Raw genomic sequence first — 16,944 nt, forward strand, 5'->3', positions numbered from 1 at the left:
TCAATCAGACTCTCTGTAAATCTAGTCCCTGAGCCCGGAGGCCTATAAACTAGGAACCCTTTTAGGACCTGTTTATCAAGACCTGTGATGGAGAAGAAACCAGCTTCACTCTCCCTGATGTCAGCTACCTCCAGTGTACATTGTATTTCAGACTTAAAGATTACAGCAAGTTCACCTCCCTGCCACGTGGGTCTGTCTATCCTATTGATGTTATATCCCAGCAGTAATGTATCTATAGAGCAGAGTCCTCATTCAGCCACGTTTCAGTTAAAAACAGAACGTCCAGCTGTCCATCTATTAATAAGTCATGTACTTCCATTTTGTGCTTCCCTAAAGATCTGCAGTTAATAAGGGACAATCTGATCTTCTGTGTACCGTTCGCAGATTTAGGCTGCTGGCCCAAGAAAAAGGGGCAATAATTACACCTTCTGCTTTCAAGGTTTAGCGCTATACTGTGTACACAATTATCCCTGGCCCTTGGCCGGAGTTCCAGCAGTTGTTTGGCGCTATATTGTATCAAAGTAGGAGGACCGGCAGGGGTTCTAGCCCCTAGCCACGTACCGCCGCAGACGGGCACAGACCGGCTTGTCTTTGGCAAGTCTTCGGCGCGCCGGCGGCGCACCCGCTGCACGCATCCGCTGCTGCTGAGGCAGGGGTCTTTTATCTTCAGTCGCTCCCTCCAACTAGAGCACTAACCACCGTAAGCAGAAGTGCCTGGCTCTACCTACCCCGCCCTCCGCGCAATGGTACTGGCTACCGGGTCGGACCAGGGCGGGAAGGACAGAACGCCGAGCTCAGGCCTCCAGGTAAGTACGGTCTGCCACACATTACTCTCTCAACCCTGCCTTTGTTTTTTAAATTCTAAAAAGAGATTCTTGTAAACTAAGTTAAATGCCTAAGCCACGTGCAGAGTAAATAAAATAATTTTAAAACAGTGGAAGATACTTGCAGGGTTAACTATCGTAGCAAGCCACAACAGGACAGGTGGACACTGCCACCGCCCACCTTGGCCGTACAGCGTCCGACAAGCCCCGCGTCTTTTATCCTCAGTCGCTCCCTCCAACTAGAGCGCTAACCATCGTAAGCGGAAGTGCCTGGCTCTACCTACCCCGCCCTCCGCGCAATGGTACTGGCTACCGTGTCGGACCAGGGCGGGAAGGACAGAACGCCGAGCTCAGGCCTCCAGGTGAGTACCGTCTGCCACACAGTACTCTCTCAACCCTGCCTTTGTTTTTGAAATTCTAAAAAGAGATTCTTGTGCACTAAGTTAGATGCCTAAGCCACGTGCAGAGTAAATAAAATAATTTTAAAACAGTGGAAGATACTTGCAGGGTTAACTATCGTAGCAAGCCACAACAGGTCAGGGGGACACTACCACTGCCCACCTTCGCCGTACAGAGGCCGCCAAGCCCCGAGTCTTTTATCCCCGGTCGCACCCTCCAACTAGAGCGCTAACCAACGTAAGCAGAAGTGCCTGGCTCTACCTACCCCGCCCTCCGCGCATTGGTACTGGCTACCGCGTCGGACCACGGCGGGAAGGACAGAACGCCGAGCTCAGGCCTCCAGGTGAGTACCGTCTGCCACACTGTACTCTATTAACCCTGCCTTTGTTTTTTAAATTCTAGAAAGAGATTCTTGTGCACTAAGTTAAATGCCTAAGCCACGTGCAAAGTAAATAAAATATTTTTAAAACAGTGGAAGATACTTGCAGGGTTAACGATCATGACAATCCATGCTAGAAGCATAGCAAATAAACAATGGTATCGCTACAATTATGCTGCCAATTGTATTTCCAAAAACAACTTTGCCCTGGGTCACTCACTTACTGTATCACTGTTTGACAAGTGATATATATGGTTTACAAAACATACCATTACTAAGCAATGCATTTGGGACATGAAAATGCATGTTTGCATAGTAAAGCTGCAAAATCTAGTTTTTCAAGTATACATTAAGTGCCTCTGTACTTCACGTCATTAAATTACAAGCTATTTGGTTGTGTTAAGTATTTTCCAAAACTAGTCCACCAAATTCATGTAAGAAAAAGTGTGTTCCCCGCCCGAGAATAACTTAAAATGTAAAAAAAAGTAATTAAGATATTGGTAGGTTTGAGTTTGTATCTCGAATCGTTTTGCTGTTAAATAAATCAAAAATACATTTTAGAATGATCCACGTTTCTAGGCATGGTTTGATCTTTTACTGGAATCGGCTTTAGTGCCCCATTTACGGAGTATTCTAAGCAAAAGACTCGATTAGATTTAAAATAGATCCTTGATCTCAAACCTGGCATCAGGCAGTATGACTCACTAAGCCATATGGCCAACCTGATATTTCCTATTATTGATTTGTTTATTCTATAAACATTGCCAGACTTTCTCAAATAGATTTTCTATGGGGATATATTTCTCTCCAAATGTATATCCTCAAAGGAATACTCATCGAAAAGCAATTTACTAAATGTAAATGAATACTGGCACAATATCTAAATGCAACGTCTGGTCTGTTGTACCCATACTGAGCACGCATCAACTGAAAGTGTAGGTCTGTTGACTCATTCTGAAAAAGGTTTTTCCTTTTTTTATATTGCAGAACACAGAATGAATCGCTCCCAAAATAATATTTATGTTTTTCCCACACAGAGAGTACCTCATGAAATATGTATCACGGAAAGAAGTATAGATCTATCTCTTAAAGAATGTTTTTTATTATTTAGTTAAAAAAATACGCAAATAGTTATTCTCAACTTGTATTAAAAGGCTAATAATAAAGTTGTTAAAGCCTTAATTAATATGTTAATAAACAATGTAAGTACAAAATTGCTGCAGTATCAGTATAGATAACTGTCTCATAAAAAACTATGCAAGTCAATATTACAACAGCTATTGTTCGAGTTTAGTACCAACCACATTTTTTAAATACATCAAATTGCAACTGGACAGCAATCCATAATTTGCAAACAAGTCTCACAGAATAAAAACAGCTGCAGCTATATTCACATCTAACAAAACACGCATGAGGTACACAACCTTAAAACAACTCTGAACTTCACAGATTGTGAGAGTTATAAAAAGCACAGTGTTTATTATTGGATGCAGGATAATCCTCCTATCAATCCTGCTATCAATTTTAAGCAAGTAACAAAATGGGGTAAATTGTGTGATTGGCACAAGAGTGCTGAGGTGTTTGGTATGAGGCATAAAACACAATAGGGTCAAGATAGGACACGTCCTCGTGTTTTTAAATGACCAGCAGCCATTACCTGTCTTTGTGCAAACATGCAATAAGGAAACACCCATATACAGGTATTGGTAAGAGAGGTCAGGAAACAAAAAATTAAAGCTTTAGTCTCCTACAACGTCTTGCTCTGGGTAAGCTATCAGATGCTTGATCATACAGCCTACAATCTCAGATTCTCCCAAGTGTTGTCACCTCGTCAATTAAATTGTCAATAGTGTAAACAAGAAGCTAGATGTCATCCTTTTCACTCAAACGATATTGACCACTTCTACGAAGTATAACATCCCATCAGGGCTGAGAACACGTTCGGCTATTTGCATAGAAACATGCCAAGTTACATCTTCATCCTTCATGCCATGGATGAGCTTCATAGGGCATTTTATTGGAATTGGAGTGTTTAACAAACAGTGGTTCTCTGCTTCTTAAATGAAAGTTTATGGTATATCATAAAACCCCTCTTCGTTATATTTTGTAGGAACTTTCCATTGTCCTTTTTCCTCAATGTCTTTCTTTACCTCTACTGTAAGCTGATCGAAAGATGTTACAAAATGGTCGGCAGCTGCAGCAACACCAACAAGAGCGGCAATCTTTTCTGGACGTGCGATTGCAGCAAGAAGCATCAACCAGCCTCCCAAACTAGACCCCACCAAAATCTGTGGTCCTTCTGAGAGTTCATCCAAAACAGACAGAACATCCTTCTTCCACCTTCCCACTGTACAATCTTTGATGTCACCTTCTGAACTTCCACTTCCAGTGTGATCGAACCGTACAAAGGAATGTCCAAGTGAGTTGCAGAAGTCTTCAAGGGCAACTGGTTTCTGACCATTCATGTTAGAAGCATAGCCGGAAAGGAAAATAACACCTGGATTCTTGTCTTTAATCTTCTGGTAAGCCAGTTTCGGAATATCCGGTCGATTTAGGGACTGAACTGTTGCCTTGTGCCTGCAACCTACCACAACTGCCGTTCTGACCCTGCTGCACAACCCGACCCCCTGCGGAAGTTGCCCTCCGGGCCATGGTACAGCAGTCCGAACCCTACACCAACTCCACCGCAGACCTAACAGCGCCATCTCCTCTCACAGTAGTGGAACCAACGGGGTACAGCGGTGATGAAGTCAGAGAAACAGAAAACGGACTAAGAAATAGTTATTGTTACTGGTACTTTGAGAAAGATAGTACACTGGGTGCATTTTTGCCTGTGGTATGGGGCATCCTCCACAAACTCTGTAATAAAACAGCCAGTCTTATTATCCATTAGTACATGTTCCCACATTAACTCACATCCTATGCAGGCCCGGCTCCAGGAATTTTTATTTGGGTGGGCCAAGGGTGCTTTTGGGTGGGCCACTACCGGCCCAATTTGTCGCTTCTGGAGGTAGTCTACAAGCCATAAATTACATCACGTCTACTTGCAAACAGTCACCAAGATACAAGGATTGATTGATTGATTGATTGTGTGCTTATATAGCGCAGGAATCACTCCCGAAGGGGTACCTCCGCGCTTCGTGTGTATACAGAGCATGTGGAGAGTTATTTATTGGCGCCCCACCACTAACCTCTTTCTCTGTAGATACCTTTACTACCATCCTCCAACAGTGCACTCCATCTCTCTGTAGACCAGAGGTCTTCAAACTTTTTGATGCCGAGACCCCCTTGTAAAATCTTTTTAGGGGTAAGGACCCCCTTCTGACAAAAGTTTCTAGAAACTGGTACGCCTCATCATCATCTTTTGACAACCATAAATGCGCCTGTTAGACCTCATCACATCCATCCATCATTCATCCACCCACACTTTCACACATCCATCCATGCATCATTCATCCATGCAACCTTTTATCCATCCATACATCCATCCACCCTTTCATCCTTCCTTCCATCCATCCACCCTTTCATCCATCCATCCATCCTTTATCCCCCACCTTTTCACACATCCATCCATGTATCATTCATCCTTGCAATCTTTTATCCATCCATACATCCATTCTTCATCCACCCACCCTTTCATCCACCCACCCTTTCATCCATCCATTCACTCATCATTCATCCCCCCCACCTTTTCACACATCCATCCATGCATCATTCATCCATGCAACCTTTTAACCATCCATACATCCATCCATCCTTCATCCGTCCACCCTTTCATCCTTCCTTCCATCCACCCTTTCATCCATCCATCCATCCTTCATCCGTCCACCCTTTCATCCTTACAACCATACATCCATCCTTTACCCATCCACCCTTCCATCCATCCATCCATCATCCATCCACCCTTTCATCTTTCCATCCATACATCCATCCTTTACCCATCCACCCTTCATCCATCCACCCATCATTCATCCACCCACCTTTTCACACATCCATCCATCATTCATCCATGCAACCTTTTATCCATCCATACATCCATCCACCCTTTCATCCTCCCATCCATACATGCATCCTTAATTCATCCACCCTTTCATCCATACATCCATCCACCCACCCTTTCATCCATCCACCCACCCATCATTCATCCTCCCACCTTTTCACACATCCATCAATGCATCATTCATCCATGCAACCTTTTATCCATCCATCCATCCATCCATCAGTCCACCCTTTCATCCTTACATCCATACATCTATCCTTCATCCATCTATTCTTCACCCATCCACCCTTTCATCCTTACATCCATACATCCATCCTTCATCCATCCACCCTTTCATCCATCCATCCATCCATCCTTCATCCGTCCACCCTTTCATCCTTACATCCATACATCTATCCTTCATCCATCTATCCTTCACCCATCCAACCTTTCATCCTTACATCCATACATCCATCCTTCATCCATCCACCCTTTCATCCTTCCATCCATACATCCATCCTTTACCCATCCACCCTTTCATCCATCCATTCACCCATCATTCATCCACCCATCTTTTCACACATCCATCCATCCATCATTCATCCATGCAACCTTTTATCCATCCATACATCCTTTATCCAGCTACCCTTTCATCATTCCTTCCATCCACCCTTTCATCCATCCACCCTTTCATCCACCCATTCATCATTCATCCAACCACCTTTTCACACATCCATCCATCATTCATCCTTACATCCATCCATCCACCCATCATTCATTCACCCACCTTTTGTGTGCCTTTCTCATGGGGGAGGGGGGGAGGGTCAGTATCTCGCTGCGTGTTTTTTTTCCTTCTTTCCCGATCATGGGAGGGCATCTCTGTGCCTCCCGGCTGGGGGCAGGGGATGTGTCACGGGACGCGCAATATCCATTGACCTCAAAGGGCAGGCTACACTACAGCCTGCTCCCCCGGCCCCCCTCCCCCACTTCCCCCAGCTCGAAACGGCTTCAGGGATACACACAGCCACACCCGAGTACTTGACAAGTCTTTTACTTGTTAATGAGGCTTCGATGTTTTTCACACCTCGGTGTGAATTAGGCCTCGCCGTGAGCACCCTCATCAGCCCAAGCCAGGGGCAGAATCTGCGACCCCCTTCAAAGGACTCCACGACCCCCCTGGGGGTCGCGCCCCCCAGATTGAAGACCTCTGCTGTAGACCCTCATGACCTCCTCCTCCTCACATTCCCTCACTATCACTCGCCACCAGTGCCCCTCATCTCTCCATATCTCCTACCCTCCCCCAATAACCTCCTGCTCGGATTCCCTCCCTGCCACCCTCCAACAGTACCCTTCATCTCTCCAAAGCCCCTCCCACTCATGACTTCATCCTCTAATCCCCTCAGTACTACCCTCCAACACCACCCTCCTCTCTCCAAAGGCCCTTTTCCTTATGACCTCCTCCCTGGATTCCCTCATTGCCGCCCTCCACCAGTGCCCCTCATCGCCCAATAGCCTCTCCCCCTATTCAATCAATCAATCATATCACTGCCACCCTACAACAATGACCCTCATTGCCCCAAAGCCCCTCCCTCTCATGACCTTCTCCTTGCATGCCCCCACTGCCACCCTCCAACAGTACCCCTCACAATCTCTCCATAGCCCCTTCCCCTCGTGACCTCCGCCTCAGACTCCCTCACTACTACCCTCCACCAGTGCCCCTCTTCTCTCCGTATCTCCCACCCTCCCCCGTGACTTCCTTCTTGGATTCACTAATTGCCACCCTCCACCAGTGCCCCTCATCGCTCCATAGCTCTCCCCCTCATCACCTCCTCCTCAGACTCCTTCACTACCACCTTCCAAAAGTTCACTTCATCTCTCTGTAGTCCCCCATGACATACTCCTTGGATTCCCTCACTGACACCCTCCACCAGTGCCCCTAATCGCTCCATAGCTCCTCCCCCTTATCTCCTCCTCGGACTTCCTCACTCCCACCCTCCTCCATTGCACTTCATCTTTCCGTGGCCCCCCTCTTGACCTCCTCCTCGGATTCCCTAACTGTCACCCTCCAACAGTGTCCTTCATCTCTCTGTAGCCCCTCTCTCATATTTGATTTCATTTGTTGCATAGCCCTACTCATAGTGTAGGGTGTCACAGTACTTACTTCATGCAGAGACCATGAATCATAAAAGTATGTAAATCAGTCTATAAAGTATGTCACATAAGCCAATGAGGATGACAAGGTGTAGGTATCACATGTCATCCATACTGGTGGGCAGCATGTTTTAAGAGGGTTTGGTCTGGGAAGCACAAACGCAGGACTTAAAGCATACCCTAGTGTTTGCAGGGTTGGCTTTACTGATTAAAATGTATATCTGCCAAAACAAACTCTTTATAGCAACATTAGAGTAATGAAGGACAGGCAAATTATAACTGTATTCCAACACAAAAAAATAAGTTATAATTATACCATTCAGGTTTATATGCAGCTCTTTAATGTCAGTTCATAACCCACTGTCCTATTTTAGGATTGTAACATCTGTACTGCAAGTAACCCACTGAGCTATCTACATTAATACAGTTTATTTGCATTTAAAATTTAGGGAACCGGCAAAATATTTCTCTCCAGCAGGATCATTATTCACCAGGGTTATCTGGACATATAAGTAGTTGTGTCTTGCATCCATCATGAGAACGATACAACGATATAAAATAAAAAATATACCCAGCATACACAAGTATTTGTCATGCTGGGCCCTCATAGATTTTTAAAATATTAACCAATATGCACACATCCTCAAAGCATACATCTAGCTGGGCCTTTGCAGATTTTTTAAAACACGGAACAATAGCCACACATTCTCTGAACTGCTCCGTTCAAACTCTGTGGCTCAGCCCGATCTCATAAACAGCCGAAGGGGTCAGGAAAGGTGAATCAGGATAAACAAACTCCTTTTCTCAGCGCTGAAAAGAATATATCCATGCAATAGGACAGTGCGCACAGATTACCCGGTGCCAAAGATGATTTCTCCCCTTCGCCAAGCCTCTGTACCTGCACGAGTGGGCGGGGACACAACTCACCTTTCTAAAAGGAGATGCGTGATTGGTGGTGCCTGAAAGAGAGAGCCCAGGCCCAATCACGCAACTCCTAGAAAAATAAGAAAGATAACGTTCAGAGGAACGTTTTAATTGTTGTGCCGTTTTCTGTTGGCCTTCCTGACGGTTCATGTTTGGGTGGGCCAGGCTCGTGTTTGGGTGGGCCTGGCCCACCCGGCCCACCCGCTAGAACCGGGCCTGATCCTATGTATGCATACACAGCAAAGCATCCTCAAATATACGAATAGGAACCACGATTTTTGTAACTTGTAACCTGCTGTTTCCTTTTGTAAAGCACTCTGATACCTCCGGGTCTAGCCAGCGCTCTATAAAACTCAAATAAATAAATAAAAATAAAAATAAAACTCATAACCAAAAAGATCATTGAAATGAATTGTAATAAAAATGTATACTGCTCCCTACTACCTGAAGGTATCTAAGCTCCAAAGATCTGACTAAAGAAGAAAGAGAAATAGAGATAGAAGTGGGGTAATTAATTTACGGAAAGAAAGAAGATCCAATTTTACCTTGAGAGAGATTGGCAAAGAAGCTGTACCTACTATAAAACTCCACCCCCTCCATCCCCAGAAGGCTGGGCTGACTTTGTGAATCACAAGATTGAGGGCGAATGAAGATTGAAGATGTCTTGTGGGAACAATATGTGTTTGAAGTAGTCAGGACTGTGACCGTGCAGTGCCTTAAAGGAGATACACAGGAACTTAAATATAATGTGTTTATAGGAAGCCAATGCAGCTGTGGCAGTAGATGGAATACTAACTGAAGTTTTGGTACCGCAAGCAGCAGTCAGGCAGCTTCATTTTGAAGAACTTGGAGTTCATTTAAAAATTTGACCCAGATATTAAAATACAGCACAATGCAGTAGTTAATTTTTGACAATATTAAAGCGGAAATGACAGCTTTCTGCAAGTCCAGGCAAATAAATGGTAGTACTTTCCTGAGAATATTTAATGTTAGAAAACAAGTGGATGTTATAGAATTGATTTGTTCCTCAAAGGAAAGCTTATCATCAAAGAATACTCCCCAATGTTTTTTACCTTCCTGACCGGGGTGAGAAGTTAGATCAAAAAGAGGTATCCTTTATGAACAAGAGAACCTCTGTCTTACTGAAATTCAATGTAAGACATCTGTCTGACATCCAGTTACCAATTTCATACGAAATGCAATACATAGAATCAGTAAAACGGGCATGAAGACCAAATAAAAGAGGATTCCCACCTCCATAGGAGCCAGGTACAACCTAGAAAGGGCACTGAGGTGCCTACAAGGAAAAGAAATAGGGTGGAAATGTAGTGTGGGGAGTAAGTCAAGCAATGCTTCAAATCAAAGCTGCGTGGATGCGCTGTTTGGGCATTTAAATAGCCCTCCATGCTGTCTTGAGGAAATGAGGGACATGGCCAAATCAGAACCCTGATAGCATCCGGCCGATAGAAAGCTTGGTCACATAATAAACAATATGGGGTACAGCAACCCCTCTTACCATAGCCATGTTCCCCTGTCAAGAAGAAATGAGGAATGCAACACATAAAATCAGTAAAACAGTTCTAACGGCCCACTAAAAGATGACTCTGACCTCTATAGGAGCGAGGCACCTCCTAGGAAGGACACCCAGGGTCCTATAAGTAAAACAAATAGGGTGGAATGCAGCATTGGAGGTAGGTCAAGCAATACCTCTAGTCATTGAGTTTCCATTTAAAGCTTCACATTGTCTGTCCATCTCTTGTTCCCTACAAACATGCAAGATTATTCTGCAACAAAACCAGCCTTTATTTCTAACACAACCATTCACCACACTGTTTGGCCACAAGAGAAATAAGGGTTACCCCCAAACACTCATCTATGCCTTTAGAACTCAACAATGATCTAACGTTTTTTCAAATAAATCTTAAAGCAACAATAAAGCAAAGATGTGGGAGGAGGTATCAGCCTAAACATGTCGCCCAGCCACATTCCCACACCCATACCAGCTAACCTCCCAAACGTTTTTTTCTTTGTCCTCATTTTGCGATTTATATGTATAAGGTTTGACTCGGGAGCCCGATCCATCCAAACTTTTGTGCCTTCACAGCCCCTTATTGGTCGATCTGAGGAGGGGAGTTTCCCGTTGCCGGATTTTTTAGGGTTTGGGGTCTCCTGTGACCTTTATCATACTCAATAATTCTGTTTTTGTGGGGTGAGCTAGCCTTCCTGGCTACTCGACGGGAATTATTCCTGTCTGAATTATTGTCTCCGCTTTAATCATTGGACTTTGTATCTCAAGACCACGTTCTCTCGTTAAGTTTTCTATTCTTAAAAAGATAATTTCCCAATTAATTTTTACTTATTTTCCCTTATTTATCATTTCTGTTGGTTTGTATTACTAAATTTAGTTAGTTTCCATACTGTTTTCCATTTTATAAAAGTTTTCCCAGATTTCCCAAAATTTAAACTTTTTACTTGGTTTCCCTTGTCTATCATTTCTATTGGTTTTTATTACTGAGTTTAGCCAGTTCCCATGCTGTGGTGGTGTAGGTTTAATCCAATTTATGCATATTTGACGTCTAGCTAGAAGTATCAGTACAAACAGTAGGTTTTCCTGTTTTTTTGTTAACTTACCCAGATCAATATTAATGTCGATCCCAAAGATAATAAGAATTATACTTGCATCTTCTTGTTTTCCCAGAACTAGTGTTATCATCTTACCAACTTCTTTCCAGAAAGTGTCAAAAATGGGGCATTCTATGAACATATGTAGGTCATTTGCCCTTTCCAGTCCGCATTTTGGGCAAGTCTTTACGCTGGCACCTTTGAATTTTGATAATTTTTTCGGGATCCAATATGCCCTATGTATTGTAAAAAGATGATTTCTCATCAGCGCAGCTGGTTTTATATGAGACCAGCACTTTTCCAATGATTTTGGCCAAATGTTTTGTAGATCTAAGCCTGGTATATCTTTCCTCCATACTGCCTCTGGGATATGTACATCTTCTTCTCCTGCTGTAATTAAAGCCCAATACCACCTTGATATTTCTTTTTTTATTGGGGATGTTTTCAGCATTTCTTTCTCTATGTTTTCATTTCCCTCTTTCTTATCTGTAATTGATTTCACCCAGCTTGTCATTTGATAGTATTTAAATTTGGACACTGATGTGTTTGTATTTGCAGCTAGTTGGTTCCAGGGGATTATGGTGTTTCCTGTCATCAGTTGGCCCCATTTTACAATACCATTATCCTTCAGAGGTAGGGCCAAAGAGTCTTTTAAACATTCTGGAGTGCCTGGGGAATCCCAGATGGGGGCCTGTGAACTATATAATATGGTATGTTTAAAGTGCTTCTAACTTGATACCATAATTTTACTGCATTGATTAATATCTTTAATTTTATCTTTTTAAAGAATTTTGGGTGTCCAAATTTGTTTAGGAAGTGATCAAGTCTGCCTGTCATATTTTGCAGACAATCCGGGTAAAACTGGAAACTCTTAAGAAGTGGTCTCATATTTTTAAATTGGAATGCCTTACAATATTCAATAAGATCAGGACTTGCGATCCCCCCTTCATGTTTTCCTCTCCTTAGTTTTTTCCATGCTATTCTTGTTCCTTTGGATGACCATATAAAGCTTGTGATTTCTCCATGGATCTTCTTCAAGGTGTCTCTCTTGAATTCCAATGGAATAGTATTAAAGAGGTAGGTGAATTTGGGCACAATGGACATTTTTATTATATTTGATCTTCCCAGGAAACTAAGAGGAAGACCATCCCATACTTTGATTAGTTTCCTAGTTTCAATGGCGATTCTATTCAGGTTTATCTGGGGTATTTTTTCTATGTCTTTCACCAGTGTAATACCTAAGTATTTTATTTTATCTTTAGAGTATTAATTGTTGACAGGCGTGTTCCAGCTCATAGCCTCAGTTTTTTCTTGATTTGTCAGGTATCCTGATACTATTCCAAATTTGGCTATTGTTGACTCTATTGCAGCAGAAGAGCTCTTATAGTCATTTGTAAAAATCATCAGATCGTCGGCATATAATGCCACCTTTTTAGACCAATCTTAATGTTGGAAAGGGGTTATTGTGGAGTGATTTCTCAGAGAGGCTGCAAGGGCTTCAATATATAGATTGAATAGTAGGGGTGACAGCGGGCACCCTTGCCCTGTCCCTCATTGTATATCAATATTGCTTGTAAGGTTACCGTTGACTAGTATCTTAGTCCTTGGTTTTTTATATATCTCTGCCACCATGTTGCCAACATTTTCCCCTAGATTATATTCACTAATGACTTTGTTTAGGAATGTCCAGTTGACCCTGTCAAAAGCTTTGGCAGCATTGATGGTGATTATGGTTAGTGGGACTTTTTCTAAGATGGCTATATCTATTGCAGCAAAGAGTTCATGTGTGATTTCTTGTATTTGTCTTCCATTTACGAAGCCTTTTTGATCAGGGTTTATCAACTTTGTCATTATCAAGGCTAGTCTCTTCGCCATGACCTGCATATATATTTTATAATCGCAGTTGAGTAGCGAGATGGGTCTATATGACTCACAGAGTGCTGGATTTTTTCCTGGTTTTAAGATTATGCTGATTGTTGCGTCGTTACAGGAGTCTGGAATTTTATCACTTTTTTTGTAGATTAGATTTAGCAGCTCTGTTAACGGCGGCGCCAAAGAGTCTCTCAGAATTAAATAGAGCTCGTTAGGTAAGGTATCTGGGCCAGCTGCTTTTCCTTTTTTCAGGTCTTTTATAATGGTTCTTACCTCTTCAATTGTGATATCAGCGTTTAGTTCTTCTTTTTCCATTTCCGTTAGTTGAGGAAGTGGTATGTGGTCTATATACTCCTGGATCTGTTCCTCTGTGGGGTTTATATCCTCCTTATATAAGTTGGAGAAAAATTTCACGAATTCCTGCATTATTATGGAATCTTCAGTTTCATTTCGATTGTTTTGTTGAATGCAGATTATTTTATTTCTAGTTTGTTCTTTCTTCGTCTTCCAAGCCAGCAGTTTTCCGCATCCTTCTCCATATTCATGATTAGATAGTTTGCTGGCTTCCCATCTTGTCTTTACTTTATTTTCCAGAAGACCCACTAGTCTCTCCTTTAGTTGTATCCTTTCTTTCTCTAAAGATTCTTTCACATCTGGAGTGTTCTCCGCCATTATCTGAAGATCAAGTGTTTTAATATCATTTTACATACCTCCAATTTCTAATTTTGCACATCTGGCTCTGTAAGATCCCATGCTTAATAGCTTTCCCCTAATGACCACTTTATACGTGTCCCAGGTGTTTTGTTTTGATGTGCCAATTTGGTTTTCCTCAAAGAAATTAACTGTTGTTGACTCTAATCCTTCTGCTGCCTGGGAGTCTAGTAGTATTGTGTGGTCAACCGTCCATCTTGGTTGCAGGTTGTTTTTCGTTATTTGTATGGTTAGTTGGACTGCCGAATGGTCGGATAGATATTCTGGTATATGTTCTATACTCTTGACATTATCTCGTAGACTTCCAATTATTAGGAAGTAGTCAATTCTTGATCTGTGGCCAAGTTTTTTATTGTGGAAGGTATAAGGATATTTTGTATCTCCTTTTTATCTCCACATATCTAGCAAACCCAGGTCATTTTTATAATTACCTATCCATTCCCTCATTCTAGGTACATTTGATTGTTTTCCTGGGGGATATCTGTCTAGGCTTGGATCTATCAGAATATTATAGTCGCCGCCTAATATTATCGGAGCAGTTGTTGATAGCAATTCTGTATAGAGTTTTTGCAGGGCAGTTGGGTCATCTACATTAGGACCGTAATATCCTGCCAAAGGGAAGGAGTTTTTATGTATTCTTACTTTAATAAAGGCCCATCTTCCTTTGTTGTCGACTGCTTTGTGCTCTATTTTGGCTTTAAGTGTTTTTTTAAGAATTATTATTATGCCTTTGATATTGCAATCCTGATTTGTGCAGACATTGGTATCTACCCAGTTAAGATTTTTCATTATTTGGTCCCATTCTGTACTTAGGAGGTGCGTCTCTTGTAATATTATTATTTCACTATCTATTTCCTTCAGGTATTCAAGAATCCTTTTCCTTCTGCTAGGTGTCCTAAGTCCATTACCATTCCAAGAGAGCACTCTGAATTGTTTAAAGGTTGTCGCCATTCCTATTAGGAGTTTTTTTTTTTTTTTTTATGGGTCCCGATAATTCCTTTTACTGTAAATACTGAGGACATTTTTTCTGGGTTTTTTTCCCCCTATTTTGCTCCCCACCCGTGCTCTCTTTTTATGCAGTATTTGTGTTTTTTTGTGAGGTTCATTGTTTCCCACCCTGAGGAAGCCTCCCTTCTTCTTTTTGGGCGGTATTCTTTGCCCTATTTGAGCTCGTTGCATCGCCTAAGTTTTACGTTTTTCACCTTGCTTGGGTTTCTGTTTCAGACCGCAGTTGATCTTTTATTTGCTCTATGAAAGTTTCTACTTTTCTGGAATCTCTGATGTTAAGCATTTTATTTTTCCACATAATCCTCAGTGCGGAGGGGAATTTCATCTGTACAGTGGCGCCAAGAGATTTTAGTTCTTGCATATGTTGCCCTAGTTCCCACTGTCTGTCTTGGGTTGTTTTGGACATGTCTGAGAGAATCCTGAAAGAACAATTGTCCTGATTCAAAGTGCCATATTTTAGACCTTCACTTAGTAGTCTTTCTTTCAGGGTGTATGATTTTAAAGTTTATCAGGATTTTCCTCGGTGTCTTTCTATCTTTGTTTTTCCTGAAGGGGTCTCAGTGTACCCTCTGTATGTCGTCAGTAAGATTGACTTCCTTGGCCCATGAGAAATGTTTTTCAAAAAGAGAGAGAATACATTTTTTGATGTCCGTTCCCTCCAAGCTTTCCGGAACATTTAGGACCCGTAGGTTATTTCTTCTCACCTGGTTTTCTAGCGATTCTAGCTTCTCGCTCATGCTTCTTTCATTTTCTCTGAGCTTCATTATTTCTTTCTGGTTTGTGTCAATTTTCTTACTGAGATCTTCCACCACTGATTCGACTACAGTCACTCTTTCTCCAAGAGCGTTCATTTTTTGGTCCAAAGTCTCACACACCTCTTGTATCTTGCTTTGATTAGCCTCTGAGACTGAGAATTTTTCTCTCATTTCCCCTAAGACTTTGTCCGTGAATTTTTCCAGAAGCTTCTCTGTTTGTTCTACCATGGAGGGGGACTCTGTTGCTAGTAATTTTTCTGGATGTGGCATGCTAGTGCTAGGCCTGCTAGGCATGTTAGTACCTCCCAATTCCTCCATTAGCGGGTCTTTGAGGATTATTGTTTCTTGTTTCTTTTCCTGAGGTTCTTTACCCTCTTTTGTTCCGTTGGTTGTTTTGGAGATTACGGGGTGTGGTGGTTTTGTCTAGGCTTGTATTTGTGACTGGAGGGTCGATTTTGTCCTGTGGGTTAGGGTGACTAAGAGGATTTGGGACCTTCGCTTGCTCCCTGCTCCGTCTTTCTATACCTTTTAGCGGGTTTCCTCTGCTCCTAGTTCCAGAGTTTGGTTTGGGTGACTTTTTTTCTATTACAGGAGCGCCTGGAGTGTTTGTATCAGCTCCCACCTCAGGGTCTCTTTCTTTCTCCTTCTCTCCCTCTTTATTTCCTGTGTTACCCCTTGTCTGCCTCTTTTGTCCACAACCAACAAGTAAATCCAATACAGACACTCCCTCACCTCCGACTCCCCCTGTACCTTGCTCATGGATTCCTGCTGTATCAAGATCCTGGTGGACGGGCTCCTCACGACCTTCCCCTCTACGAGCTTGCACTCCTCTCTACAGCGTGTGGTCTCTGCCTCCGTTTTTGTCAGTTTCATCAGTTTCAATTTCGGCTCTGGATTGCTTCCACTTTTTACCCGGAATTGTGCCTGCTGTAATGCTGAGGAAAACACTTCATCCGCGCTGCCACTGCCGCTTATGCCCCGGAAGAAGAAAGGGAGTCTGGCAATCACGCTCCGGCAGCCTTTGCTGGCATCCGATGCCGCCGCCCACAGCCCACTGTAAGCTGTGCGGGAAGTTTCAGAAACTGCATCCACTCGGGCATCTCGTAATCCCATCCCCAGAGTTGACGAGTCGACAAAAACAATTTACCCCAGAGAAGCCTTTCTGCGTTGTGAATGATCAACCACGGTAGGCGAAAGTGTCTAATCTTTCATATTTTGTGTGCGGCGAGCGCGGAGCTCACAGCCGGAACCTTATAGCCGGCCGCCATCTTCCTCCTCGATCTGTGTTTGTGGAGATGTTGCATACGTGTCCATTCCTCC

At 42.8% G+C, this 16,944-nt stretch overlaps 1 pseudogene; it reads right to left on the minus strand.

Annotated features, from left to right (window-relative positions):
• Window positions 1-3,405: 3,405 nt before the first annotated feature.
• Window positions 3,406-4,307, minus strand: LOC147751615 (palmitoyl-protein thioesterase ABHD10, mitochondrial pseudogene; annotated as a pseudogene).
• Window positions 4,308-16,944: the final 12,637 nt, after the last annotated feature.

This window comes from Lissotriton vulgaris, chromosome 1_1, assembly GCF_964263255.1.
Source record: "Lissotriton vulgaris chromosome 1_1, aLisVul1.2, whole genome shotgun sequence".
NCBI lineage: Eukaryota > Metazoa > Chordata > Amphibia > Caudata > Salamandridae > Lissotriton > Lissotriton vulgaris.